The sequence below is a fragment of the Pleurodeles waltl genome, chromosome 4_2 (assembly GCF_031143425.1).
Source record: "Pleurodeles waltl isolate 20211129_DDA chromosome 4_2, aPleWal1.hap1.20221129, whole genome shotgun sequence".
NCBI classification, from domain to species: domain Eukaryota; kingdom Metazoa; phylum Chordata; class Amphibia; order Caudata; family Salamandridae; genus Pleurodeles; species Pleurodeles waltl.
Genome location: NC_090443.1, coordinates 193,171,160 through 193,187,267, shown reverse-complemented (window position 1 = coordinate 193,187,267; position 16,108 = coordinate 193,171,160). Strand labels below are relative to the sequence as shown.

At 47.6% G+C, this 16,108-nt stretch overlaps 1 protein-coding gene across 2 annotated transcripts in view; it reads right to left on the bottom strand.

Moving 5' to 3' along the window:
- Window positions 1-16,108, bottom strand: part of LOC138292458 (5'-AMP-activated protein kinase subunit beta-2-like) — a 1,223,251-nt gene that overhangs the window by 494,252 nt on the left and 712,891 nt on the right. The window lies entirely within an intron of this gene.

The window sequence follows — 16,108 nt, the reverse complement described above, 5'->3', positions numbered from 1 at the left end:
GGTAATGTCCTCCAATGGTAGAAAATGCAGTCTTAGGTTTAGCATCTTCTGATAATTTGATCTGCCAATACCCTGCAGTCAAATCAAAAGTGCTTAGATACTTGGCAGATGCCAGTGTATCTATAAGCTCATCTGCCCTGGGTATAGGGTGAGCATCAGTTTTGGTTACCAAGTTGAGACCTCTATAGTCTACACAAAACCGCATTTCCTTCTTTCCATCTTTAGAATTGGGTTTTGGTACCAGTACCACAGGAGAAGCCCATGGACTGTCAGAGTGCTCAACCACTCCTAGTTCCAACATTTTCTGAACTTCTTGCTTTATGCAGTCCCTGACATGGTCAGGCTGCCTATAGATCTTACTTTTGACAGGTAAACTGTCTCCAGTATCTATAGTGTGCTCACACCAAGAAGTGGTGCCTGGCACAGTAGAGAAGAGTTCTGAAAATTGTCCTAGGAGATTTATGCAATGGTCTTTCTGCTCAGCAGTAAGACAATCTGCCAAAACTACACCTTCCACAAGAGCATCTTGTTCTGTGGAAGAGAAGAGATCAGGTAGAGGATCACTGTCTTCTTCCTGTCCCTCATCAGTTGCCATGAGCAGGGTGAGATCAGCCCTGTCATAGTAGGGTTTCAGGCGGTTGACATGGAGTACCCTAAGGGGACTCCTGGCAGTGCCTAAGTCAACCAAGTAGGTGACTTCACCCTTCTTTTCAACAATTGTGTGGGGTCCACTCCATTTATCTTGGAGTGCTCTTGGGGCCACAGGCTCCAAGACCCACACTTTCTGCCCTGGTTGGTACTGAACCAAAACAGCCTTCTGATCATGCCATTGCTTCTGGAGCTCTTGGCTGGCCTGAAGGTTTTTACTGGCCTTTTTCATGTACTCAGCCATCCTTGATCTGAGGCCAAGTACATAGTCCACAATATCCTGCTTAGGAGCTTTTAAAGGTTGTTCCCAACCCTCCTTTACAAGTGTGAGTGGACCCCTAACAGGGTGTCCAAAAAGAAGTTCAAAGGGGCTGAAGCCCACTCCTTTCTGGGGTACCTCCCTGTAGGCAAAAAGGAGGCATGGTAGAAGGATATCCCATCTCCTGCGGAGTTTTTCAGGGAGACCCATAATCATGCCTTTGAGAGTTTTATTAAATCTCTCCACCAGTCCATTTGTTTGTGGATGATAGGGTGTTGTGAACTTGTACGTTACACCACACTCCTTCCACATGGCCTTTAAGTATGCAGACATGAAATTGCTTCCTCTGTCTGATACTACTTCCTTTGGGAAGCCCACCCTGGAAAATATTCCCAGGAGGGCCTTTGCCACTGCAGGAGCTGTAGTGGTCCTTAAAGGAATAGCTTCAGTATATCTTGTGGCATGGTCCACTACCACCAAGATAAACCTATTGCCTGAAGCAGTAGGAGGGTCAAGGGGGCCAACTATGTCAACCCCTACCCTTTCAAAGGGAACCCCAACCACAGGCAGTGGAATAAGGGGTGCCTTTGGGGTGCCACCTGTCTTGCCACTGGCTTGACAGGTTTCACAGGACTTACAAAATTCCTTTGTGTCCTCAGACATTCTAGGCCAATGAAACAGGGGAACAAGCCTGTCCCAAGTTTTCATTTGTCCTAGATGCCCAGCTAAGGGAATGTCATGTGCCAGTGTTAGGAGGAACTTTCTGTACTCCTGAGGAATCACTAATCTCCTGGCAGCTCCAGGTTTAGGATCCCTATGCTCAGTGTACAAGAGGTTGTCCTCCCAGTAAACTCTGTGAGAGTCACTGACATCCCCATTAGCCTGTTTGACAGCTTGCTGTCTGAGACCCTCTAATGTGGGACAGGTTTGCTGTGCCACACTCAGCTCCTCTCTGGCAGGTCCCCCTTCACCCAAAAGCTCAGCAGTGTCTGCTTCCAGCTCCTCTGGTGTAGGTTCTGCACAGGGAGGGAATTCTTCTTCCTCAGAAGTAGAATCCACTGTAGAGGGAGGGATAGTAGGACGTGGTTTGCTTCTACTAGCCCTAGCTTTAGGGAGCACTTGGTCCATTGTTCCAGGATCCAAGCTTCCCTGTCCTTTTTGCTTTTTGGCCTGAGCTCTTGTCAAAGCAAAAATATGCCCTGGAATGCCCAGCATTGCTGCATGGGCCTCCAACTCCACATCTGACCAAGCTGATGTCTCCAAATCATTCCCTAGTAGACAGTCTACAGGTAATTCTGAAGCTACCACAACTTTCTTTGGACCAGTTACCCCCCCCCCAGTTGAGATTTACAACAGCCATGGGGTGGCTTTGTGTTATGTTGTGAGCATCGGTTACTTGGTACTGGTGTCCAAGTATGTGTTGTTCAGGGTGCACCAGTTTCTCAATCACCATTGTGACACTGGCACCTGTGTCCCTGTAGGCCTGGACCTCAACCCCATTTATTAGGGTTAGTTGCTTGTACTTCTCCAAGTTATGGGGGCAAGCAACCAAAGTGGCTAAATCAATAGCCCCTTCAGAGACTAAAGTAGCCTCTGTGGTCTCCCTAATCAGACCAACCCCAACTAAGTTACCAATAGTGAGCCCAGCTACTCCCTTGGATTGGCTATTAGTAGGTTTGCTCCCACCACCACTGCTATTAGTAGGGACACTAGGTGTAGCAGTAGGGGTTGTAGTGGTAGGAGCAGTGGTGCCTTTCTTTGGACAACTGGGATCTGTTGTCCAATGGCCTTTTATTTTACATAAATAGCACCATGGTTTCTTTTCCTTGTTCTGATTAAAAGAGGATTTGGGCCCACCACCCCCACCAGAGTGTTTTTGTGGGCCTGATGAAGACTCATTTTTAGATTTGTCCCCACCCTTGTCAGAAGACTTACCATCCTTCTTTTTGTTGCCATCTTTGTCACCCCCTGTATGAACTTTTCTGTTCACCCTTGTTCTGACCCATTTGTCTGCCTTCTTTCCCAATTCTTGGGGAGAGGTCAGATCAGAGTCCACCAAGTACTGGTGCAACAAATCAGACACACAATTATTAAGAATATGCTCTCTCAGGATTAAGTTATACAGGCTGTCATAATCAGTAACTTTACTGCCATGTAACCACCCCTCCAAGGCCTTCACTGAATGGTCAATGAAATCAACCCAGTCTTGTGAAGACTCCTTTTTGGTCTCTCTGAACTTTATCCTGTACTGTTCAGTGGTTAAGCCATAACCATCCAGGAGTGCATTCTTAAGAACTTGGAAATTATTAGCATCATTTTCTTTCACAGTAAGGAGCCTATCCCTACCTTTTCCACTAAATGATAGCCATAGGATAGCAGCCCACTGCCTTTGAGGGACATCCTGTACAACACAGGCCCTCTCAAGTGCAGCAAACCACTTGTTAATGTCATCCCCCTCCTTATAAGGGGGAACTATCTTGTGCAGATTCCTGGAATCATGCTCTTTTGCAGGATGACTATGGGGAATACTGCTGCTGCCACCATGGGTATCTAAACCCAACTTCTGTCTTTCCTTCTCTAATTCAAAAGACTGTCTATCCAAATCCAGCTGTTGCTTTTTAAGCTTCAGTCTGGTTTGTTCCACCCTCAACTTATTGAGTTCCCTCTCTAACATTCTGTCATCAGGGTTGGTGGGAGGGACATTCCTAGAAACAGAGCTATGATGGGAATGAACAGAAGGAGACCTGTCCCTTACAGAAGCCACCCTAACAGCTTGGTTAACAGAAACATTACTACCAGTATGGTGAGAATAAATGCTTTTGCTATGATGTGAGACAACACTATTTGTATGGTGTGGCTCATCATCATTCCCAACTATGCTAGACTGTCTAGTAATGGGCAGGCTAGGAAGTTTCTTTCCTGAATCTTTTCCTGGGGGAGTCCCTGAATCAGATTGAGAACTATTAGGTACTTTTTCAACAGATGAGGCACCTATGGCCTTATCCTGTTCTCTAAGCATGTTAAGTAACAGTTCCAAGGAAGGATTCTTCCCTACACTCAAACCTCTCTCTATACAGAGACTCCTTGCTCTTTTCCAGCTAAGGTTGTCATATGCAAGTTTGGACAGATCAACATTTTGGCCTGTGCCAGACATTTTTAGAGAGAGTTAAAGTGATAAAAAAAGAGAAAAAAGTTTTCAGAACTTTTTGGAAAGACAGAAAAAAACTTTTTAAACTTTTAAGAACTTTTTGAAAGTTTAGAAGTACTTTTCAGCACTTAGAAAAGAGTGAAAAGAGGAAATGCAAAACTTTTTGGCTATGTGTATATACACTGACCTTGTTTTGTATATTTTTCTCTTATGAAAAGTACACTGACAAGAGTGGTAAGTAGTCTCAAGCACTTATCCCACCACTGCACAACCAATGTAGGAGGCTGGACTGGCTTGTAGTGAGTACCAAGGGGTACTTGCACCTTGCACCAGGCCCAGTTATCCCTTATTAGTGTATAGGGTGTCTAGCAGCTTAGGCTGATAGATAATGGTAGCTTAGCAGAGCAGCTTAGGCTGAACTAGGAGACGTGTGAAGCTACTACAGTACCACTTAGTGTCATATGCACAATATCATAAGAAAACACAATACACAGTTATACTAAAAATAAAGGTACTTTATTTTTATGACAATATGCCAAAGTATCTTAGAGTGTACCCTCAGTGAGAGGATAGGAAATATCCACAAGATATATATACACAATAGCAAAAATATGCAGTATAGTCTTAGAAAACAGTGCAAACAATGTATAGTTACAATAGGATGCAATGGGGAAACATAGGGATAGGGGCAACACAAACCATATACTCCAAAAGTGGAATGCGAACCACGAATGGACCCCAAACCTATGTGACCTTGTAGTGGGTCGCTGGGACTATTAGAAAATAGTGAGAGTTAGAAAAATAACCCTCCCCAAGACCCTGAAAAGTGAGTGCAAAGTGCACTAAAGTTCCCCTAAGGACAAAATAGTCGTGTTAGAGGAATAATGCAGGAAAGACACAAACCAGCAATGCAACAACTGTGGATTTCCAATCTAGGATACCTGTGGAACAAGGGGACCAAGTCCAAAAGTCACAAGCAAGTCGGAGATGGGCAGATGCCCAGGAAATGCCAGCTGCGGGTGCAAAGAAGCTTCGACTGGACAGAAGAAGCTGAGGTTTCTGCAGGAACGAAAAGGGCTAGAGACTTCCCCTTTGGTGGACGGATGCCTCTCGCATTGCAGAGTCGTGCAGAAGTGTTTTCCCGCCGAGAGGACGCCAACAAGCCTTGCTAGTCGCAAATCGTGCGTTTGGCGTTTTTGGACGCTGCTGGGGCCCAGGAGGGACCATGAGGTCGCAAATTGGACCTGAAGAGAGAGGGGACGTCGAGCAAGACAAAGAGCCCTCACTGAAGCAGGTAGCACCCGGAGAAGTGCCAGAAACAGGCACTACGAGGATGCGTGAAATGGTGCTCGCCGAAGTTGCACAAAGGAGTCCCACGTCGCCGGAGACCAACTTAGAAAGTCGTGCAATGCAGGTTAGAGTGCCGTGGACCCAGGCTTGGCTGTGCACAAAGGATTTCCGCCGGAAGTGCACAGGGGCCGGAGTAGCTGCAAAGTCGCGGTTCCCAGCAATGCAGCCCAGCGAGGTGAGGCAAGGACTTACCTCCACCAAACTTGGGCTGAAGAGTCACTGGACTGTGGGGGTCACTTGGACAGAGTCACTGGATTCGAGGGACCTCGCTCGTCGTGCTGAGAGGAGACCCAAGGGACGGGTAATGCAGCTTTTTGGTGCCTGCGGTTGCAGGGGGAAGATTCCGTCGACCCACGGGAGATTTCTTCTGAGCTTCTGGTGCAGAGAGGAGGCAGACTACCCCCACAGCATGCACAACCAGGAAAACAGTCGAGAAGGCGGCAGGATCAGCGTTACAGAGTTGCAGTAGTCGTCTTTGCTACTATGTTGCAGGTTTGCAGGCTTCCAGCGCGGTCAGCAGTCGATTCCTTATCAGAAGGTGAAGAGAGAGATGCAGAGGAACTCGGATGAGCTCTTGCATTCGTTATCTAAAGTTTCCCCAGAGACAGAGACCCTAAATAGCCAGAAAAGAGGGTTTGGCTACTTAGGAGAGAGGATAGGCTACTAACACCTGAAGGAGCCTATCAGCAGGAGTCTCTGACGTCACCTGGTGGCACTGGCCACTCAGAGCAGTCCAGTGTGCCAGCAGCACCTCTGTTTCCAAGATGGCAGAGGTCTGGAGCACACTGGAGGAGCTCTGGACACCTCCCAGGGGAGGTGCAGGTCAGGGGAGTGGTCACTCCCCTTTCCTTTGTCCAGTTTCGCGCCAGAGCAGGGGCTAAGGGGTCCCTGAACCGGTGTAGACTGGCTTATGCAGAATTGGGCACATCTGTGCCCAAGAAAGCATTTCCAGAGGCTGGGGGAGGCTACTCCTCCCCTGCCTTCACACCATTTTCCAAAGGGAGAGGGTGTCACACCCTCTCTCAGAGGAAGTTCTTTGTTCTGCCATCCTGAGCCAGGCCTGGCTGGACCCCAGGAGGGCAGATGCCTGTCTGAGGGGTTGGCAGCAGCAGCAGCTGCAGTGAAACCCCAGGAAGGGCAGTTTGGCAGTACCAGGGTCTGTGCTACAGACCACTGGGATCATGGGATTGTGCCAACTATGCAAGGATGACATAGAGGGGGCAATTCCATGATCATAGACATGTTACATGGCCATATTCGGAGTTACCCTTGTGCAGATACATATAGGTAGTGACCTATATGTAGTGCACGCGTGTAATGGTGTCCCCGCACTCACAAAGTTCAGGGAATTGGCTCTGAACAATGTGGGGGCACCTTGGCTAGTGCCAGGGTGCCCTCACACTAAGTAACTTTGCACCTAACCTTTACCAGGTAAAGGTTAGACATATAGGTGACTTATAAGTTACTTAAGTGCAGTGTAAAATGGCAGTGAAATAACGTGGACGTTATTTCACTCAGGCTGCAGTGGCAGGCCTGTGTAAGAATTGTCAGAGCTCCCTATGGGTGGCAAAAGAAATGCTGCAGCCCATAGGGATCTCCTGGAACCCCAATACCCTGGGTACCTCAGTACCATATACTAGGGAATTATAAGGGTGTTCCAGTAAGCCAATGTAAATTTGTAAAAATGGTCACTAGCCTGTTAGTGACAATTTGGAAAGAAATGAGAGAGCATAACCACTGAGGTTCTGATTAGCAGAGCCTCAGTGAGACAGATAGTCACTACACAGGTAACACATTCAGGCACACTTATGAGCACTGGGGCCCTGGGTTACCAGGGTCCCAGTGACACATACAACTAAAACAACATATATACAGTGAAAAATGGGGGTAACATGCCAGGCAAGATGGTACTTTCCTACACAACCCCCCCCAAACGAAGGACAATAAGACTAGCCATGACCTGATGAGTCTTCATTGTCTAAGTGGAAATATCTGGAGAGTCCATCTGCATTGGAGTGGCTACTCCCAGGTCTATGTTCCACTGTATAGTCCATTCCCTGTAGGGATATGGACCACCTCAACAATTTAGGATTTTCACCTTTCATTTGTTTTAGCCAAAGTAGAGGTTTGTGGTCTGTCTGAACAATGAAGTGAGTGCCAAACAGGTATGGCCTCAACTTCTTCAGAGCCCAGACCACAGCAAAGGCCTCCCTCTCAATGGCAGACCAACGCTTTTCTCTAGGGGTCAACCTCCTACTAATAAAAGCAACAGGTTGATCCTGGCCCTCAGAATTAAGTTGTGATAGGACTGCCCCTACTCCTAATTCAGATGCATCAGTTTGGACATAGAATTTTTTAGAGTAACAAGGGCTTTTCAGGACAGGTGCAGAGCACATGGCCTGCTTCAGCTCCTCAAAAGCTTTCTGACAGTTTGCTGTCCATAATACCTTTTTAGGCATTTTCTTGGATGTGAGGTCATTAAGAGGGGCTGCAATGGAGCCATAGTTCTTAATGAACCTCCTGTAATACCCAGTGAGGCCTAGGAAGGCTCTCACCTGAGTCTGAGTGGTAGGGGGAACCCAATCAATAATTGTTTGGATTTTCCCCTGAAGTGGTGCAATCTGTTCCCCACCAACAAGGTGTCCCAGATAAACCACCTTACCCTGCCCTATCTGGCACTTTGAAGCCTTGATAGTGAGGCCTGCCTTTTGCAGGGCCTCCAAAACTTTCCATAGGTGGACCAGGTGATCATCCCAGCTGGAGCTAAAGACAGCTATATCGTCCAAATATGCTGCACTGAAAGCTTCCAGCCCTTGCAGGACTGTGTTCACCAACCTCTGAAAAGTGGCAGGTGCATTTTTCAAACCAAAAGGCATTACAGTAAACTGGTAATGTCCTCCAATGGTAGAAAATGCAGTCTTAGGTTTAGCATCTTCTGATAATTTGATCTGCCAATACCCTGCAGTCAAATCAAAAGTGCTTAGATACTTGGCAGATGCCAGTGTATCTATAAGCTCATCTGCCCTGGGTATAGGGTGAGCATCAGTTTTGGTTACCAAGTTGAGACCTCTATAGTCTACACAAAACCGCATTTCCTTCTTTCCATCTTTAGAATTGGGTTTTGGTACCAGTACCACAGGAGAAGCCCATGGACTGTCAGAGTGCTCAACCACTCCTAGTTCCAACATTTTCTGAACTTCTTGCTTTATGCAGTCCCTGGCATGGTCAGGCTGCCTATAGATCTTACTTTTGACAGGTAAACTGTCTCCAGTATCTATAGTGTGCTCACACCAAGAAGTGGTGCCTGGCACAGTAGAGAAGAGTTCTGAAAATTGTCCTAGGAGATTTATGCAATGGTCTTTCTGCTCAGCAGTAAGACAATCTGCCAAAACTACACCTTCCACAAGAGCATCTTGTTCTGTGGAAGAGAAGAGATCAGGTAGAGGATCACTGTCTTCTTCCTGTCCCTCATCAGTTGCCATGAGCAGGGTGAGATCAGCCCTGTCATAGTAGGGTTTCAGGCGGTTGACATGGAGCACCCTAAGGGGACTCCTGGCAGTGCCTAAGTCAACCAAGTAGGTGACTTCACCCTTCTTTTCAACAATTGTGTGGGGTCCACTCCATTTATCTTGGAGTGCTCTTGGGGCCACAGGCTCCAAGACCCACACTTTCTGCCCTGGTTGGTACTGAACCAAAACAGCCTTCTGATCATGCCATTGCTTCTGGAGCTCTTGGCTGGCCTGAAGGTTTTTACTGGCCTTTTTCATGTACTCAGCCATCCTTGATCTGAGGCCAAGTACATAGTCCACAATATCCTGCTTAGGAGCTTTTAAAGGTTGTTCCCAACCCTCCTTTACAAGTGTGAGTGGACCCCTAACAGGGTGTCCAAAAAGAAGTTCAAAGGGGCTGAAGCCCACTCCTTTCTGGGGTACCTCCCTGTAGGCAAAAAGGAGGCATGGTAGAAGGATATCCCATCTCCTGCGGAGTTTTTCAGGGAGACCCATAATCATGCCTTTGAGAGTTTTATTAAATCTCTCCACCAGTCCATTTGTTTGTGGATGATAGGGTGTTGTGAACTTGTACGTTACACCACACTCCTTCCACATGGCCTTTAAGTATGCAGACATGAAATTGCTTCCTCTGTCTGATACTACTTCCTTTGGGAAGCCCACCCTGGAAAATATTCCCAGGAGGGCCTTTGCCACTGCAGGAGCTGTAGTGGTCCTTAAAGGAATAGCTTCAGTATATCTTGTGGCATGGTCCACTACCACCAAGATAAACCTATTGCCTGAAGCAGTAGGAGGGTCAAGGGGGCCAACTATGTCAACCCCTACCCTTTCAAAGGGAACCCCAACCACAGGCAGTGGAATAAGGGGTGCCTTTGGGGTGCCACCTGTCTTGCCACTGGCTTGACAGGTTTCACAGGACTTACAAAATTCCTTTGTGTCCTCAGACATTCTAGGCCAATGAAACAGGGGAACAAGCCTGTCCCAAGTTTTCATTTGTCCTAGATGCCCAGCTAAGGGAATGTCATGTGCCAGTGTTAGGAGGAACTTTCTGTACTCCTGAGGAATCACTAATCTCCTGGCAGCTCCAGGTTTAGGATCCCTATGCTCAGTGTACAAGAGGTTGTCCTCCCAGTAAACTCTGTGAGAGTCACTGACATCCCCATTAGCCTGTTTGACAGCTTGCTGTCTGAGACCCTCTAATGTGGGACAGGTTTGCTGTGCCACACTCAGCTCCTCTCTGGCAGGCCCCCCTTCACCCAAAAGCTCAGCAGTGTCTGCTTCCAGCTCCTCTGGTGTAGGTTCTGCACAGGGAGGGAATTCTTCTTCCTCAGAAGTAGAATCCACTGTAGAGGGAGGGACAGTAGGAAGTGGTTTGCTTCTACTAGCCCTAGCTTTAGGGAGCACTTGGTCCATTGTTCCAGGATCCAAGCTTCCCTGTCCTTTTTGCTTTTTGGCCTGAGCCCTTGTCAAAGCAAAAATATGCCCTGGAATGCCCAGCATTGCTGCATGGGCCTCCAACTCCACATCTGACCAAGCTGATGTCTCCAAATCATTCCCTAGTAGACAGTCTACAGGTAATTCTGAAGCTACCACAACTTTCTTTGGACCAGTTACCCCCCCCCCCCAGTTGAGATTTACAACAGCCATGGGGTGGCTTTGTGTTATGTTGTGAGCATCGGTTACTTGGTACTGGTGTCCAAGTATGTGTTGTTCAGGGTGCACCAGTTTCTCAATCACCATTGTGACACTGGCACCTGTGTCCCTGTAGGCCTGGACCTCAACACCATTTATTAGGGGTAGTTGCTTGTACTTCTCCAAGTTATGGGGGCAAGCAACCAAAGTGGCTAAATCAATAGCCCCTTCAGAGACTAAAGTAGCCTCTGTGGTCTCCCTAATCAGACCAACCCCAACTAAGTTACCAATAGTGAGCCCAGCTACTCCCTTGGATTGGCTATTAGTAGGTTTGCTCCCACCACCACTGCTATTAGTAGGGACACTAGGTGTAGCAGTAGGGGTTGTAGTGGTAGGAGCAGTGGTGCCTTTCTTTGGACAACTGGGATCTGTTGTCCAATGGCCTTTTATTTTACATAAATAGCACCATGGTTTCTTTTCCTTGTTCTGATTAAAAGAGGATTTGGGCCCACCACCCCCACCAGAGTGTTTTTGTGGGCCTGATGAAGACTCATTTTTAGATTTGTCCCCACCCTTGTCAGAAGACTTACCATCCTTCTTTTTGTTGCCATCTTTGTCACCCCCTGTATGAACTTTTCTGTTCACCCTTGTTCTGACCCATTTGTCTGCCTTCTTTCCCAATTCTTGGGGAGAGGTCAGATCAGAGTCCACCAAGTACTGGTGCAACAAATCAGACACACAATTATTAAGAATATGCTCTCTCAGGATTAAGTTATACAGGCTGTCATAATCAGTAACTTTACTGCCATGTAACCACCCCTCCAAGGCCTTCACTGAATGGTCAATGAAATCAACCCAGTCTTGTGAAGACTCCTTTTTGGTCTCTCTGAACTTTATCCTGTACTGTTCAGTGGTTAAGCCATAACCATCCAGGAGTGCATTCTTAAGAACTTGGAAATTATTAGCATCATTTTCTTTCACAGTAAGGAGCCTATCCCTACCTTTTCCACTAAATGATAGCCATAGGATAGCAGCCCACTGCCTTTGAGGGACATCCTGTACAACACAGGCCCTCTCAAGTGCAGCAAACCACTTGTTAATGTCATCCCCCTCCTTATAAGGGGGAACTATCTTGTGCAGATTCCTGGAATCATGCTCTTTTGCAGGATGACTATGGGGAATACTGCTGCTGCCACCATGGGTATCTAAACCCAACTTCTGTCTTTCCTTCTCTAATTCAAAAGACTGTCTATCCAAATACAGCTGTTGCTTTTTAAGCTTCAGTCTGGTTTGTTCCACCCTCAACTTATTGAGTTCCCTCTCTAACATTCTGTCATCAGGGTTGGTGGGAGGGACATTCCTAGAAACAGAGCTATGATGGGAATGAACAGAAGGAGACCTGTCCCTTACAGAAGCCATCCTAACAGCTTGGTTAACAGAAACATTACTACCAGTATGGTGAGAATAAATGCTTTTGCTATGATGTGAGACAACACTATTTGTATGGTGTGGCTCATCATCATTCCCAACTATGCTAGACTGTCTAGTAATGGGCAGGCTAGGAAGTTTCTTTCCTGAATCTTTTCCTGGGGGAGTCCCTGAATCAGATTGAGAACTATTAGGTACTTTTTCAACAGATGAGGCACCTATGGCCTTATCCTGTTCTCTAAGCATGTTAAGTAACAGTTCCAAGGAAGGATTATTCCCTACACTCAAACCTCTCTCTATACAGAGACTCCTTGCTCTTTTCCAGCTAAGGTTGTCATATGCAAGTTTGGACAGATCAACATTTTGGCCTGTGCCAGACATTTTTAGAGAGAGTTAAAGTGATAGAAAAAGAGAAAAAAGTTTTCAGAACTTTTTGGAAAGACAGAAAAAAACTTTTTAAACTTTTAAGAACTTTTTGAAAGTTTAGAAGTACTTTTCAGCACTTAGAAAAGAGTGAAAAGAGGAAATGCAAAACTTTTTGGCTATGTGTATATACACTGACCTTGTTTTGTATATTTTTCTCTTATGAAAAGTACACTGACAAGAGTGGTAAGTAGTCTCAAGCACTTATCCCACCACTGCACAACCAATGTAGGAGGCTGGACTGGCTTGTAGTGAGTACCAAGGGGTACTTGCACCTTGCACCAGGCCCAGTTATCCCTTATTAGTGTATAGGGTGTCTAGCAGCTTAGGCTGATAGATAATGGTAGCTTAGCAGAGCAGCTTAGGCTGAACTAGGAGACGTGTGAAGCTACTACAGTACCACTTAGTGTCATATGCACAATATCATAAGAAAACACAATACACAGTTATACTAAAAAAATAAAGGTACTTTATTTTTATGACAATATGCCAAAGTATCTTAGAGTGTACCCTCAGTGAGAGGATAGGAAATATACACAAGATATATATACACAATAGCAAAAATATGCAGTATAGTCTTAGAAAACAGTGCAAACAATGTATAGTTACAATAGGATGCAATGGGGAAACATAGGGATAGGGGCAACACAAACCATATACTCCAAAAGTGGAATGCGAACCACGAATGGACCCCAAACCTATGTGACCTTGTAGTGGGTCGCTGGGACTATTAGAAAATAGTGAGAGTTAGAAAAATAACCCTCCCCAAGACCCTGAAAAGTGAGTGCAAAGTGCACTAAAGTTCCCCTAAGGACAAAATAGTCGTGTTAGAGGAATAATGCAGGAAAGACACAAACCAGCAATGCAACAACTGTGGATTTCCAATCTAGGATACCTGTGGAACAAGGGGACCAAGTCCAAAAGTCACAAGCAAGTCGGAGATGGGCAGATGCCCAGGAAATGCCAGCTGCGGGTGCAAAGAAGCTTCGACTGGACAGAAGAAGCTGAGGTTTCTGCAGGAACGAAAAGGGCTAGAGACTTCCCCTTTGGTGGACGGATGCCTCTCGCCGTGGAGAGTCGTGCAGAAGTGTTTTCCGGCCGAGAGGACGCCAACAAGCCTTGCTAGTCGCAAATCGTGCGTTTGGCGTTTTTGGACGCTGCTGGGGCCCAGGAGGGACCAGGAGGTCGCAAATTGGACCTGAAGAGAGAGGGGACGTCGAGCAAGACAAAGAGCCCTCACTGAAGCAGGTAGCACCCGGAGAAGTGCCAGAAACAGGCACTACGAGGATGCGTGAAACGGTGCTCGCCGAAGTTGCACAAAGGAGTCCCACGTCGCCGGAGACCAACTTAGAAAGTCGTGCAATGCAGGTTAGAGTGCCGTGGACCCAGGCTTGGCTGTGCACAAAGGATTTCCGCCGGAAGTGCACAGGGGCCGGAGTAGCTGCAAAGTCGCGGTTCCCAGCAATGCAGCCCAGCGAGGTGAGGCAAGGACTTACCTCCACCAAACTTGGGCTGAAGAGTCACTGGACTGTGGGGGTCACTTGGACAGAGTCGCTGGATTCGAGGGACCTCGCTCGTCGTGCTGAGAGGAGACCCAAGGGACCGGTAATGCAGCTTTTTGGTGCCTGCGGTTGCAGGGGGAAGATTCCGTCGACCCACGGGAGATTTCTTCGGAGCTTCTGGTGCAGAGAGGAGGCAGACTACCCCCACAGCATGCACAAGCAGGAAAACAGTCGAGAAGGCGGCAGGATCAGCGTTACAGAGTTGCAGTAGTCGTCTTTGCTACTATGTTGCAGGTTTGCAGGCTTCCAGCGCGGTCAGCAGTCGATTCCTTATCAGAAGGTGAAGAGAGAGATGCAGAGGAACTCGGATGAGCTCTTGCATTCGTTATCTAAAGTTTCCCCAGAGACAGAGACCCTAAATAGCCAGAAAAGAGGGTTTGGCTACTTAGGAGAGAGGATAGGCTACTAACACCTGAAGGAGCCTATCAGCAGGAGTCTCTGACGTCACCTGGTGGCACTGGCCACTCAGAGCAGTCCAGTGTGCCAGCAGCACCTCTGTTTCCAAGATGGCAGAGGTCTGGAGCACACTGGAGGCGCTCTGGACACCTCCCAGGGGAGGTGCAGGTTAGGGGAGTGGTCACTCCCCTTTCCTTTGTCCAGTTTCGCGCCAGAGCAGGGGCTAAGGGGTCCCTGAACCAGTGTAGACTGGCTTATGCAGAATTGGGCACATCTGTGCCCAAGAAAGCATTTCCAGAGGCTGGGGGAGGCTACTCCTCCCCTGCCTTCACACCATTTTCCAAAGGGAGAGGGTGTCACACCCTCTCTCAGAGGAAGTTCTTTGTTCTGCCATCCTGGGCCAGGCCTGGCTGGACCCCAGGAGGGCAGATGCCTGTCTGAGGGGTTGGCAGCAGCAGCAGCTGCAGTGAAACCCCAGGAAGGGCAGTTTGGCAGTACCAGGGTCTGTGCTACAGACCACTGGGATCATGGGATTGTGCCAACTATGCCAGGATGGCATAGAGGGGGCAATTCCATGATCATAGACATGTTACATGGCCATATTCGGAGTTACCCTTGTGCAGCTACATATAGGTAGTGACCTATATGTAGTGCACGCGTGTAATGGTGTCCCCGCACTCACAAAGTTCAGGGAATTGGCTCTGAACAATGTGGGGGCACCTAGGCTAGTGCCAGGGTGCCCTCACACTAAGTAACTTTGCACCTAACCTTTACCAGGTAAAGGTTAGACATATAGGTGACTTATAAGTTACTTAAGTGCAGTGTAAAATGGCTGTGAAATAATGTGGATGTTATTTCACTCAGGCTGCAGTGGCAGGCCTGTGTAAGAATTGTCAGAGCTCCCTATGGGTGGCAAAAGAAATGCTGCAGCCCATAGGGATCTCCTGGAACCCCAATACCCTGGGTACCTCAGTACCATATACTAGGGAATTATAAGGGTGTTCCAGTAAGCCAATGTAAATTTGTAAAAATGGTCACTAGCCTGTTAGTGACAATTTGGAAAGAAATGAGAGAGCATAACCACTGAGGTTCTGATTAGCAGAGCCTCAGTGAGACAGATAGTCACTACACAGGTAACACATTCAGGCACACTTATGAGCACTGGGGCCCTGGGTTACCAGGGTCCCAGTGACACATACAACTAAAACAACATATATACAGTGAAAAATGGGGGTAACATGCCAGGCAAGATGGTACTTTCCTACAATTTCCTTTTGTCTTTGCATTCTTCCGGGGGGTTTGGGGGGGTAACTGTGATGTATTACTGTGCATTGATGTGTGTGTTGTAGTGGGTGAGGGTGGGGGTGGGTGTGTCGCGTATGTGTGTCCCCGTAAGATTTTCTCCTCCCCCCTCCCCTGTGTCGTAGGTGCAGTACTCACTGTTGTCTTCTGCGCCGGCGTTCATGCTCCTGGTAGAGAAGCAGGAAGACAATCGCTGGGAGGATGTGGAGTTCGGCTTCCATGCTGTCCAGATTCCTCGTGGGGTGTATGGAGGTGAGCGTTTTCCGTTTGAAATGGCTGTTTCCGCAGTGTTTTTATCAGCGGGGCTACCACCCCGGAAAAGGTGGCGGATTGGTGTGTTGTGATAGGGTGGGCGGTATATTGACTCCGCCTGTCTGTTGGTGGTGACCGCCGCGCTGTTTGTTTGTCCCGCCGTGGCGGGCGGTGTGTTGATGTGGCGGTCTCTGTTGGC